The sequence below is a fragment of the Chrysochloris asiatica genome, unplaced genomic scaffold, assembly GCF_000296735.1.
Source record: "Chrysochloris asiatica unplaced genomic scaffold, ChrAsi1.0 scaffold00022, whole genome shotgun sequence".
In the NCBI taxonomy this organism is placed as follows: domain Eukaryota; kingdom Metazoa; phylum Chordata; class Mammalia; order Afrosoricida; family Chrysochloridae; genus Chrysochloris; species Chrysochloris asiatica.
The window spans coordinates 18,899,339-18,911,142 of NW_006408540.1; positions in this window are offsets into that span (position 1 = coordinate 18,899,339).

The window sequence follows — 11,804 nt, forward strand, 5'->3', positions numbered from 1 at the left end:
TTAACAGCAACAACAGTTCTCCATTTCACAAATGAGGAAAGTGGGAGGCAGAAAGGTTGAGGTCCTACAACTCAGCAAGAGGTGAGCTTTACTACAAATCCCAGCAGTTTAACCATTCCTTCACAGCTGCCTAAACCACTTTAAAATCAAATTCCTGCCAACGCCAACTTCCAAGTTAAATTTCTACAGTCTACTTGTGTTTTCATTTCCCTAATTAGACATCTCCAAAGAATCTACAAGCACCATTTTCTCCTGCTGCTGAGCTATTCTAAGAAAGAATGTACATTTTAGAGATTCCACCTTGTACATGTAGGAATTGAACGTAAATGAACGGACCAATGAGTCTGATGGTTCACTGATCAAAACAGATGTCGAATGCTTGAAGAAAGGCATTAATCACACATAATTGAGAAACGCTATCTATATAAAACAAGGCAAATGTTTTTCCCATTTTAGCAACTAACATTTACTCAACTTGAAACCGGTAGAATAGAAAGAATAATAACCCAGTCTTTCCAACAAGTTATAAGGACCAATTTGTACATCTTTTTGAATACTGAAAATTATAGAGCTACACACATGTGTTTATTTGTATCATAAGTCTAATAAGACCTCTTTCCTTACACCATACACATCTCAAAACCAGGTCATGAAGTAAAAACTAATCAAAGAAACCAGGATTCCTTTGTATTTAAAGATTAAGCTCACAACCATGTAGGTATACCTCAAAGCTCAAAGTGAAAAAATAGGCTGTTGAGGTCATTCCTTAAAGAATTTTCCTTTGGTCATTTGTTTTTCCCCTACTGCTCTAATTTATCTTTAGGAGGAAAAAAAAAATGATAAAATTGTTTAGTAAATTAAATTGATATTTCCAATTAATTTCACTGTAGGAAAAAAAAATCAGGAAATCACTGCAGAAGAAAAACAGTCTTAAACACCAAAAACTTTACTGATTTAATATCTTTAAAGAAGATGAAAATAACATTGTAGATGTATGACAAGTTAAACTGGGAGTCAGAGCACAAAATAAAATCCTATTAATATTATGATCGCAGGAAGTTAAAGATAACAGTGCCATTTTCATATAAAAGGTGTTTATAGAAAGTCTCCATATGAATGACACACTAAAGAGGAAAACGTTGGAATTTCAGACAATGCCTAAGACTGGATTTAGGAAGAGAAGGCCTACAAAATTGATTTGTTTTATTATGTGTAGTGTATACGCATTTGTCAAACCAAAGGAAAAAGAAAAGTAATAAATATATGACTGACTCAGCCTCTTCCCTGAGTTAAATATAAAGTTAATTGCAAAGATGCCAACAAAGCTTTCCATCAGAAACTGCCAGAGAAGGTCCAGGTGCTTTCTTGCCTCAGTTATTTATAGACAGGAATGAGACCACATGGTCATGCCAATTCTGTGGTTTAGCTTTGATGTTGTTGAAGAGTTTCTACACACTCTTATTAAAAGTCATAACCAACAAGCAAGAATGCTTGCCACATGAAAACTATATGAATGCATATTTTGAATAAAATGGTTTCACTGTTTCCCCATTGTTGATCTCAAATTATTTGACAAATAAAATTAAGAGTTGTTTTTTTTTTTTAAACACCACTTTCAAAGAAAAGGATCTTGAGAAAGGAGCTGTTTACTTTATTCTGTCAAGCTCAGTAGGAATTTAATTAGTACTTGTAAAAAATTGCTTATATGCAACGTTATATAGTACTAGTGTCAACATAACTTATCACATGGACTACTGTACACATAATTTACCACTGGGCTTTTCACACAATGCTTCTGAAGAACATTAAATTCAGAAATCATAGCATTAGAAAACAATCTCGTGCAAACTTTGGTCAAGGATATCCATAGTGTAAAATTTCCTTCTCTGTTCTTGATCTCTGCACAATTCTCCTTGCCCAATACAGCTTGCTGACTACTGTTTTTCATAGAACATTATGCCCAAAGCATTTTTTTTTCTCTTTTTGGGTAAGAAGCAACATATGGTGGAAATGGTAAGAAGATATGAGTTGAATCTGTATCTCCTTTTCTGATAATCTCTACATTTGTTTAGAGACGGTACATTACATTAAATACTGATTAAAACTGGAACCCATAGCTTTTGTGGCTTCTGTAAATAGGTTCCTTAAATTCTGGTTTAAGTCTATGGGGAATTCCTGTACACCTGCCAGTCAGATGAGCTCCAGGACGATTTTTTCAGAAACTTACTTGGTGATTTGGACATGAGTTGTCAGGGTTCACACAAAGCCCATAGTTAGTAGCCCATAGTAATTTCTCTGGAAGTGTTAGTATCAAATGAGCCTATTTTATATTTCTCTCCACATAAACCAATTTTTCCTTTATTTATGATTGTCAGTACAGTGGACCCTTGAACAACTCAGGAATTAGAGACACTGACCCCCACTAAAGGCACTAATCTCCCCACCCCAACATGCAGAAAATCTCTGTGTAATTTCTTACTTCCCCCAAATGAAAGTGCTGATAGCCCACTATTGGCTGGAAGCTTTACCAATACGATACACAGCTGATTAGCACATATTTAGTACCATATATATACAGCCTCGGAAACCCTGTACAGGGTCGCTATGAGTCAGAACCGACTCCCCGGCACATAACCACCACCAACTATGTATTATATGCTGCACCTACAGAAAAGCATTATCAATATGAGATAAAATGGAATTTCGCACGAAATACAAGGTTTTCGTACCTGCTAAGGAGCTCTGGTAGCGTAGGGGTTACGAATTGGGCTGCTAACCTCAATGTCGGCAGTTGGAAACTACCAGTGGTTCCATGGGAGAAAGATAAGGCAGTCTGCTCCCGTAGAGATTTACAGCCTTGGAAACCTTGTGTAGGGTCACTATGAGTCAGAACCGACTCCACGGTACTCAACAACAACATTGTAGCGGTAGGCACTGATTGACCAGTTTTCCTTTTTCCACATTGATCCTTAGACTGGATTCTTTTATCTTGAGATAGAGGCAACCACAGCTGCAGACCCCAATCTACAATAGATACCATGCAATTCAACATAGTTTTCTAATGTCATGATTTTTCTTTACTTCCTGGGAATACTTTCATCATTCCTAGTGACCCATCGTACAGGCCCCAGAGTGTTATTAAAAGTTAACTAGTATTGCATTAAACACAATGGAAAATCCAGAGAACCAGGGAGATGACTTTTTACTGCAATACTCAATTTACTGAAAAGACGAACTGCTCACCTAGAGATGATACACGTCACGCTGCGGTTTTGTTTTGTTTTGTTAAACCTGTGTATATGTGGATCCTGGACTCCTGGTGTGGTGCTGTGGGTTAATGCGCTGGACTGCAAAGTCGGTTTGAACCTCAAGGTCGGCGATTCATCTTCACCAGCCGCTCCTCCGGAAATCCTAAACAGGGTCGCTATGGATTAGAACTAACTGGACGGCACTTAACAATACCAATACCCAGTTCAAGCCCATGTTGTTCAAGGGCCAGCCACATTCAAAAACAAAAAACACCTTTTTGTGTGGCGCTGTAGGATAAGCACTGGACTGCTAATCACAAGGTTGGCAGTTCAAACCTACCAGCCACTACTTTGAAATCCTATACAGGGTTGCTATGAGTCGAAATCGACTCACAGGCACTCAACAACAATATTTATTTTCTTTATTTGCATATATTTACTGAGCAGTAATTTATTTTTTATAATAATGTAGATGAAATGTATTTCCAATGAGTACATACTAATTCATGGAAAGTAGGATTTCTTTACATAGTCTTTCTTTGGAAGAACAGGGACCCTAGAGCCTCTCAGATCTGTAGGATCTTCAGAGGAGACAAATTACCATTTATTAAGACAGCCAAGAGAATTTAGTGTCTGGCAATGATTTCAGTGATTTGGGTCTAATGAGACATTGACATAACATTTATTTTATTGCTAGTTACACTAGATGAATCACACATTTAAGACTCAGGCCTTAAGATATTTTCAAATGGCTTTCATCTACAACTCAAGTCTTCTGAATGTCAAATAGAGTTTATAATGGACACCATTCCCCATCCCTTTATCTCTTCCCTTCTCACCCATTGTTCCACTCTACTGGTACCTCCTATACCCAGAAGTCAATATTGCAACCCCCTCTGCTTTGATGGAATCCCAAAGTAGTAATCATTTTCTTTTTGTTGTGATAATTGTGCAACGTTGTTGTTGTTAAGTGCTGTCATGTCAATTCCGACTCATAGTGACAATGTATACAATATGGATTCCAAGAAGTGGCTGGTGATCTTGAACCACTGATCTTTTGGTTCAAACCGACCTTGCAGTGTAGTGCATTAACCAGCAGTGCCACAGCAGGACTCCTAATTGTGCAACTGTATTTGTTGTTAAGTGCTGTTGAGTCAATTTTGACTCATAGCGACCCTATATAGGGTTTTCGAGGAGTGGCTGGTGAGCTTGAACCTCTAGCCTTGTGGTTCAAACTGACCTTGTGGTCCAGCACATTAATTCACAATGCCACACCAGTGCCATCGAGTTGGTCTTGACCCATAGTGACCCTGTATAGGGTTTCTGAGGAACAGCTGGTGAGCTTGAACCACCGATCTTGCAGTTCAAACGGCTTTGCAGTCTGGCGCATTAACCCACAGAGCCACACCAGGACTCCAACTGTGCAATAACAGTCAACAAATAGCACCGTTTGAGACACCATTCATCCTAAATACACGATGAGTTTTGCTGCTACAAAAACATTGGAGACAAAAACAAATAAAAGGACAGATTATCACTTTTAAAAAGAACATTCACCATTTCACAAATACATAATATTATCAACCATGGCTGATCTAATCTGAGGTCTATTGTAGGCATTTTTTCTCCATTAGGTTATTCTGTAATATTTCTACACACAATTTTTTATTAAAACTACTTTAGGTAGAATTAACCAAAAGTATACAACAATTTGTGGGCTGATGTTTTTCTTGACTGTTAGCAAGGAGCCTTGGTGGTACAGTGATTAAGTGCTTGGCTGCTAACAAAAAGTTGCTGGTACGAACCCACCAGCCACTTCTCTGGAGACAGATGTAGCAATTTACTTCCATAAAGATTAAAACCTAAAAAACCAAACTTGTTGCTGTCCAGGCCATTCTAACTTATAGTGACCCTAGAGAACAGAGTGGAATTGCCCTAGGGTTTCCAAGGCTGTAATCTTGGAAGCAAACTTCTATACCTTTCTCCGATTGAGAAGCTGGTGGGTTTGAACTGCTTGCCTTCTAATTAGCAGCCAAGCACTTAACAACTGCCTCACCAGGGCTCCTTCCATAAAGACCAAAGCCTTGGAAGCCCTATAGGGTAGTGCTACTTTGTCCTATATGGTCGCTTTAAGTCTGAGCGGACTCAGTGACATCTAAGGACCACAGTATATTATTGAGGTTTCTGTCATTGTTGTGTGCTATCACGGCGGTTTCAACTCATAGTGACCCTGGATAGGGTTTCCAAGAGTGGCTGGTGGGTTTGAACTGCAGACTTGTGTTTACCAGCCCAGTGTTTATTCTACAGGGCCACACTGGGGTTCATTGTTAGGGTATGTTGTTGTTGTTTAGTGCCATCAAGTCGGTTCCGACTCAGCAATCCTGTATAGGGTTTCTGAAGAGCAGCTGGTGTGTTTGAACTGCCAACCTAGTGGTTCTCAGTTCCGTGCTGATCCTACAGTGCCATGTTGTTGTTTTTGTTAAGTGCCGTCGAGTCAATTCCAACCCATAACAACCCTGTATAGGGTTTCCGAGGAGCAGTTGGTGAGCTTGAACCACTGACCTTGCAGTTCAAATGGCTTTGCAGTCTGGTGCATTAACCCACAGTGCCACACCAGGACAATGGGAAATGTGGAGTTTCATTCACTCCTAGAAGAATAAGGCTCTTAAAAGCTAAGTTTGAACTAACTTTGGTATCATTAATTGCATACCTGCTAGCTGTCATTTGGGGAATAAAATTTCCTGTGCAGTGATTTTCTATGTTACCAATTGGGGCACCCCATCGCTTCTCCCAGTTCAAATATATTTTTGTTATGACTTCAATGTAAACTGAGGACAAATGTAAAGTGGTAGAAGAACAACTGTACTTGTGTTTCATCAAAGACATTTTTCTTTCAGTTTAAAGATAACCAGAAATTTCCAGATTGTTCTAAATGCCTTTAATCTACCAATCACGTATAGGCACAATTTGGGTCCAGATATTAGATAAGAATAGTTCTAATGTGAACTAATGGCAACATATAGTTTAGAAACCACAATGGTAAGTCCTCATTAATGCATACATCTGCTGGGGAGTGAACATATGGTTAGTACTTGGTACAGATGTAAGAAAAGCTATTATGTCTCCTTAGTAAGATAATTGATTCTGAGTTACTGTATGAATTTAGTGGGTTGTTTTCAATTTTGGGTTGTTGTTGTTGAGTTTTTGCTGCTGTTTGTTTGTGTACATGTTTGTATGTTTTTAAAAGCAGATGTTTTAGAGGACAAAGTTTGCCAAGAGATTATATTCTTTGTGTAACTAAATCTAACAGGAGACTAGGAAAATACCTAATAAGGAGACTAGGAAAATACCAAATTTAGCCACTTGTTCCTTGATAAACATCATGGTAGCAAACAACTGTGACTAGAATAAAAATTGTGACCCTAATTTATGTATTGAGCATTTGTCTGGCAAATTTCATGGTGACCATTAGCTGTATAGTGACAGAGAGAATATTGCATCAGGATAAAGACTAGAAAGTGGGCTTGATGCTGAAAATAGCTAGCAACAGTAAATTATCAGCTCTACCTATAAAGCACTATTTCAAAGACACCCTAAGTTTGAGTTCCTCCATTCTCAACAAAGAACACAAGGGCTATTTAAAGCAGGGTGGGGAATGTCCAACCCACGAGCCATATGTGGTATGCCCTGGAGTTGGTTCCGACCCGTAGTGACTTTGCATAGGGTTTCTGAGGCTATGAATCTTTACAGGCTAAGAAAGCCTCATCTGTCTCAGCGGAACCACTGGTAGTTTTGAGCTGCTGACCCTGAGGTTAGCAGCCCAACTTGTAACCCCTGTGCTATCAGAGCTTCTTATAGTCATCACATTGGTGGTGGTGGTGGTGGTGACTGTGTGCCGTAGAGTTGATTCCGACTCATAATAACCATGTACAGGGTTTCCAAGGCTGTACATCTTTACGGGAGCAGAAAGCCTCTGCTTCTCCCGTGGAACAGCTGGTAGTTTCAAACTGCTGGCCTTGAGGTTAGCAGCCTGATTCATAACTACTATGCTACCAGAGCTCCCTATCAGAGCTCCTTGTTGTTGTTGTTATGTGCCGTCAAGTTGGTTCCGAGTTGGTTCCAACCCATAGCGACCCTGTACAGGGTTTCTGAGGCTGTAAATCTTTATGGGAGCAGAAAAACTCATCTTTCTCCTGCAGGGCGGCTGGTAGTTTTGAACTGCTGACCTTAAGGTTCGCAGCCCGATTTGTAACCACTACGCTACCAGAGCTCCTTAGGGGTAAGTTAATTAAATGTTTGACCAAACACAGCAGGCTAAATTTTAAGTTGATAATTCTGTATGGCCTATGAATAATGTTATAAATTTTGGAAGAAATAATTCTCCACCCTTGGTTTAAAGGCATAACTTGCTTTTCCTGTTCAGGAAAGGGCCCCATTATATTGACTTGACTCTACCAGTCCCATGACCAGAAAAGGAGATCCTTGAGTCTTCTGCACAGATTGAATTGCATTTTGATGGCTATTTCAAATACAGCCGTCATCTCTTTGTGTGCATGTTAATTTCCCGTGGGCAGTTTGCATTTGCAGACCATCTTGAGCCTATCATCCACACCAATCACTGCTCCACAGCCCGTGCCCACCACAAACTTTGTGTACATGAAGGATGTGAAGTCATTTCAAAAGTAGTCTACACGAAAGAAGAAAAATTAAGTAAATTCCTTAAGGAGAAAAAATCTCCACTAATTTAAACTCAGTGTCCATTATACTTTGTCCATGAATTTGGAATAGTGCCATCAGTGCTTTTTTTCTAACAGCAGCAATAACAAAGAATCAGTTGCTCTTGTTTTAATAAGGTCTCCCTTCCCACAAACATTTCCAAAGACCTCACGTAACTGTAACTCATTTAATGTGGAACAGAAAACTCACCTTGTGCCAATGCACCTCATAACAGAGCATTTCTGGGAAAATTATAGGTGTACATTTTTGTGGACTGAAATGTACACATTGACAAGGTGTGTGGTGGGGGTGGGATGTGGAGCAGTGATTGCTGTTGGGTTAATAGGAGCCCAGGTAGCACAGTGAATGACTCGTTGGACTATTAACAGCAAAGTCAGCAGTTTGAGTCTACCAGATGCTCCTCCGGAGAAAGAAGAGGTTTTCTGATCCTGTAAAGATTTACAGGCTTTGCCAACCCTATACAAGGTCACTAAGAGTGAGAACCAACTCGAAGTCACACCACCACCAAAACAACCACCATAAGTGCAGTTATACAACCAGCAGAAACCTTATTCTTCTATTGTTGTTGTTAGGTGCTGTGGAGTTGGTTCTGACTCATAGTGCTCCTGTGCACAACAGAACGAAATGCTACCCAGTCCTGCGTCATCCACACAATTGCTGTAATGCTTGAATCCATTGTTGCTATCATTGTGCTAATCCATGTCTTTGGAAGTCTCCCACTTTCTCACTGATCCTGTACTCTACCAAGCATGATGTCCTTCTCCAGAGACCGGTCCCTCCTGATAACATGTCTAAAGTCAGAGACGAAGTCTCGCCATCCTGACTTCTAAGGAAAACCCTGGCTGAACTTCTTTGACAACATAGATCTGTTTGTTTTTCTGGCAGCCCATGGCACTTTCAATGTTCTCCTCCAACACCGTAACTCAAATGCATCAATTCTTCTATGGTCTTCCTTATTCACTGTCCAATTCACACATGCAGATGAGATTATTGAAAATACCATGGCTTGAGGCTGGCACACCTTAGTCCTCAAACTGACTTCTTTGCTCTTAAACACTTATAAGAAGTCTTAAGGAGCTCTGGTAGCGTAGTGGTTACGAATCGGGCTGCGAACCTTAAGGTCAGCGGTTTGAAACTACCAGCCGCTCCGCGGGAGAAAGATGAGGCTTTCTACTCCCGAAAGGATTTACACCCTCGGAAACCCTGTACAGGGTCGCTATGGGTCGGAACCGACTTGAGGGCACTTAACAACAACAACAACATGCAGCAGCAGATTTGCCTAATGCAAAACATTGTTTGATTTCTTGACTTCTACTTCCATGAGTGTTGATTGTGGATCCAAGCAAATAATATTCCACAAAATCAGAGAACAACCTCATTATATGACATTTATTTATCAATACAGTGAAATCTCACTAATTAAGACTACATTGTTGGTGTTAAATGTCATTGAGTGGTTTTCAACTCATAGCAATCCTATGTAGGTGGGTTTGAACTGCCAACCTTATGGTTCACAGTCCAGTGTTTATCCTACAGTGCCACACCAGATTGTTGTTATTGTTGTTAAGTGCTGTCAAGTAGGTTCCAACTCATAGTGATCCTGTGTAGGGTTTCCAAGGAACAGCTGGTGGGTTTGAACTGCCGACCTTGTGGTTCACAGTCCAGTGCTTATCCTATAGCGCCACACCATTCCCTGATAATGCTATGTGGCATTGTCATATCCAAATGCCACCAGAGGATCTGAACTGATGATCAAATGAGAAAAATCTAAGGCTAGAACAATAATATTCTATTGGCAATTCCAACAGGCTTCTCATACCTTTGATAAGTCTCTTCAAGCTAAGGTTGTATTTTTAACTAGTCAAACTCTTTTAATCTCTCTATATTTTAACAGCTGAGACATAGTAATTTATGTACCATAAAAGTTACTGGTTTTAAGCGTATTGTTCAGTTCATGTTAGTGTATTTACAGTGTTATATAAGCGTCATCACAGCCTAATTTTAAACGCTGCCATCACCCTGAAAAGGAGCTCTGGTAGCGTAGTGGTTACAAATCGGGCTGCTAACCTCAAGGTCAGCAGTTCGAAACTACCAGCCATTCTGTGGAAGAAAGATGAGGCTTTCTGCTCCCATAAAGATTTACAGCCTCAGAAACCCTGTGCAGGGTCACTATGAATCAGAATCAACTCCATGGTACTTAACAACAACAACAAATCACCCTGAAAGGAAAGCTCACATCCATTCCCACTCCCAAATCTAGAGAAATACTAATCTACTTTCTGCTGCTACACACGAGGGGGCCTCAAAATTTTCATGGAAAAAAAATCCATTATCTTTTAATTCCATTTTCCCACAAACTCTTGGAAGCTCTCCCGTATTTACCTTGTATGGACATTTTACAGTAAGTGGGATCATATGAAATGTGTGTGTGGTACCACGTGTGCACACCCTTGTGTGTGTGAATGTACTAGCATGTTTGGCTTCTTTCACTGAGTGTAATGCTTTTGTGAACATGCTATATAGGGTCCTTATAGTAATGGTTTTGTGGCTCCCACCAGAAACTGGATTGTTGTTGTTGTTAAGTGCCGTCAAGTTGTTTCCGACTCATAGCGACCCTGTATAGGGTTTCCGAGGAGCAACTGGTGGGTTTGAATTGCTGACCTTGTGGTTCAAACAGACTTTGCAGTCCAGCTGAGCTTGCAGTCCAGTGCTAATCCTAAAGTGCCACACCAGTGCTTGTGGGCCACCAAGGTAATAAAGCAAATAATAAATAATAAAGTAAATGTAGGACTGGTACCATGCAAATATGGCATATGGAACCCTAACATGGGGATTAGTCAGTTTTCCCTTCTGCTAGACTTAAAACTAGCCGTTCCAGAGGCAGAAAGAGAGACCCCACTATGACTGAGAAGAGCCAGGAATGGAGTGCATCCTTTAGACCTGAGACCCCTGTACTAAACCACCTCAATCGAGGAGCCAGAGATCTGTGAAAAGTCAGTGAAAAGCAGAACAAGTGAAGCAGAGGCAGCAGGGCCAGGAGAAAGTCCCAGCCCCCAGAGTGAGAAAGCTGAGCATGAGGCTTGTGACTTCACGCAGGAGGCTAGCTGGTGGTGTGACGTGCCTCTGGGAACTACTGGCAGAGTTAATACTGATGCAAGGTCAAGGCCAGGCTGAGAGGCTAAGGACCTGAGAGCTGGAGAGGAGGCTTCCTGATAGAATAACTGTATCCCGAGCATTTCTGATGGGGAATTGTGACCTGATATTTCCCAAATAAACCCCTGAACTAGGACTATCATCTGTGATTTCTGTGTGGCCATTGCACCGAATTACCAACCAGCAGAGAAGTAGAGTATGGGGGGAGGGAGCGCTGGTGCCAGCATTGGTAAAAAGGTTGGAGGATGGAGGCATGCCTCTGGCCTGTGTTTCATAGGAATTAACCAGGGGCTACTGGTTTGGTTTTCTTTCTTTCTGTGAAGTTAGAGGAGGATAGAAACCACTCCCACATTTGTACAGTCATAAATGTTTGAATATGTATTTTTAAAAATTGACATATTGTATGGTGTCTCCTAATGACCTTACTTCTATTTAAGAAAAGATTTCTGCTACAGACAATTTTAAATAAAGCAATTAAAAGAATTATAAAATCATACGCCCAAAACTTAAATGGACATTGATAACAAACAAAAACTTCCTTCTTTACACAAGTTTGATTATTTTCCAATCATAGAAATATCATGTGTTAAAATACTGAAAATATAAAACTACAGAAAAACAAATATAAAAATATAAGTTAACAATAAAATAAAGCTATTAGCATCG